This window comes from Callospermophilus lateralis, chromosome 2 (genome assembly GCF_048772815.1).
Source record: "Callospermophilus lateralis isolate mCalLat2 chromosome 2, mCalLat2.hap1, whole genome shotgun sequence".
Lineage (NCBI taxonomy): Eukaryota > Metazoa > Chordata > Mammalia > Rodentia > Sciuridae > Callospermophilus > Callospermophilus lateralis.
The window spans coordinates 130,006,277-130,009,150 of NC_135306.1; positions in this window are offsets into that span (position 1 = coordinate 130,006,277).

The following is a 2,874-nucleotide window of genomic DNA, read 5'->3' on the forward strand; positions in this document are numbered from 1 at the left end:
CCCAGCTAATCCACTCTTTGGTCTATACCCAAAGGACTTAAAAACAGCATCCTGCAGTGACACAGCCCTATTAATGTTTATAGCAGCACAATTTGCAATAGCCAAACTGTGGAACCAACCTAGATGCCCTTCAATGAATGAATGTATAAAGAAACTGTGGCATATATACGCAATGGAATATTACTTAGCATTAAAAGAGAATAAAATTATGGCATTTTTAGGTAAATTGATGGAGTTAGAGAATATTGTGCTAAGCGAAGTAAACCAATTCCCCAAAACCAGAGGCTGAATGTTTTCTCTGATAAGTGGATACTAATCCACAATGGAGAGAGGGACTTTGGATGGGCCAAGGGGGAAGGATGGGAGGGAAGGGGGCATGGGACCAGGAAAGATGGTGGAATGAGACAGACATCATTACCCTAGGTACATGTATGATTACACAAATGGTATGATCCTACTTTGTATACAAACAGAGAAGTGAAAAATTGTGCTTCATTTGTGTACAATGAATCGAAGAGCATTCTGCTATCATGTATAACTGATTAGAATAAATAAATAAATAAATAAAAATCAAATACTTGGGAATAAACTTTTTTGAAAAGATATTCAAGTCCTGAAAATTATAAAATATTGCTATGAGAAATTAAAGAGAAACAAAATATGTGGAATGATGTATCATCTTTTGAATTAGAAGATTCAGTATTACATTACAAAGTTATCAGTTCTCTCCAAACTGATCCACAGATTTAATGCAATTCCAATAAAAATTCAGGGTTGATTCCAAAGTAAATATAAAAATGTAATAAGCCTCAGCAGACAAAATAATTTTTGTAGATAAATGGCAAGTTTGGGGACTCATGCTACCTGAATCCAAAATGAATTTCAGTGCTGTAGAAATCAAGCCAATTTGAAAGTGGTATAAAGCTAGACAAACATATCAATGGGATAAACTTAAAAATATAGAAATAGAACAAAACATACATTGTTAATTGACTTGTAAAAAATCTACCAGTAATTCAATGCAGGAAGAAACATCTTCTTAACAAATAATGCTGTAACAAATGGAGATCCTGTAGGAAGAAAAACAATAACAAACAATAAACTTCTACCCTTCTTTTACACCCCACACAAAAGTCAGGTTTAGGTGAATCATAAATGTAAATATAAAAGCTAAAAATAAAAAATTTCCAAAAGAAAACCTAGGAGAATATCTCTGAACTTTGGAATAGGTGAAGATTAGACAGGATCCAAAGAGCTATTCCCATACAAAATAATATTGAACTTTCAAAGACACTATTAAGAATATTAAGAGACAAGCAACAAATTGTTCAATGCTATGTTCACTACATATCTAATAAAGAATTTTAAATCAGAAGAATTTCTATAATTCAATTAGAAAAAAGACTAATAGCCCAATAAAAATAGGTGAGCGTCAAAATGCTTGAATGTTTAACAATAACAACAAAAGAATCTATGTGAACGATTACTAAGCCATGAAAAGGTACTTGCTATCATTAATCATGAGAAGAATTAAAATTAAAAGCATGTTCAGATAGCACTTTACACCCACTGATGGGTGTAAACATCATAAAGACTGATAAGATGTAATGTTAGCAAGGATGGAAAGCAATGAGAGCTCTCATACTGATGCTGGGAATGTAGGAGTTCAACCCCTTCAGAAAAATAGCAGCTTCTTGTAAGTGCACAACAGCTAATGTTTAATCAGTAATTCCATTCTTGAGTTACATACTCAAGAGAAATAAAAGCACATGTTCACAAGAAAACTTGTACAAAAATGTTTATGCCAGTTTTATAAGTAACAGCTCCAAACTAGAAACAACTAAATGTTCATCAACAGGGAGAAGGGATAAATAAACCATGGTATATTCTTACAATGAAAAACTAGTCAATAAAAAGAACAAACTATTGAGACATATGCCAAACATGGATGAACTTCAAAACATTGTGCTGGATGAAAAAGGGCGGACAGGAAAGAACATTTCCTGTAGGGTTTCAATTACATGAATGAAGTTCCAGAACTGACAAATCGATACATGTCGAAGAAAATCCTCGCACTGGATGCCTACTGGGAGGGGCACATTGTCTGGAATGAAGACTGATGGGAAAACGCCCCGTTTTGTTTAAAGAGTTGATTATGTGGTGTATACGTTTGTCAGAAGTCATAGAATTTTACACGAAAAGTTTATGCATTTCACTGGATACAAATTTTACTTCTTGTTAAGATCATGAAAAAAAAATCATGGTTTTTCAAATCAGACAGATCTGAGTTCAAATCCCAAATCTGTCATTAAGTAGCTGAATGTTCCTGGATGACCCTCTTATCCTCTCTGAGTGTTAGTTTTCTCACCTGTACAATGGAAATGGTAATAACAATTTCACAGGGCAAACAGGAGTATAAAAATAAGATTATTTTTAAAGCAATAAAAATGTGGCCATGCAATAGATTCCAAGGCTATTTTTATACATTAAAAAAGAAAACTTTCAACTTTACAGTCAAGACCTTCATATATTGGTAGATAGATAGATAGATAGAAAGATATATATATATATATATATATATCTTTCCATTTTTTTCTCCAAGTACCCTTCTAACATCTGTGCATTTTGTTCATAACCATGATACTAGAAGATAGAATGCATTCCCCCTCCCTAATGTTCCCAACTCCTGCTTTCTCCTCTTTATTTGTATAACCCCAGAAAAGTCATTTAAACTCTCTGAATTTCAGAGGCCCCATTTTTAAATTGGGATCATAAAATCCACCCTATAGGGTTGTTTTCAGGATTAAAGAAAGTACATATATTTCAAACAAACCTAGCAGAACGTATGAAACACGATACTGAAATACAGAATGT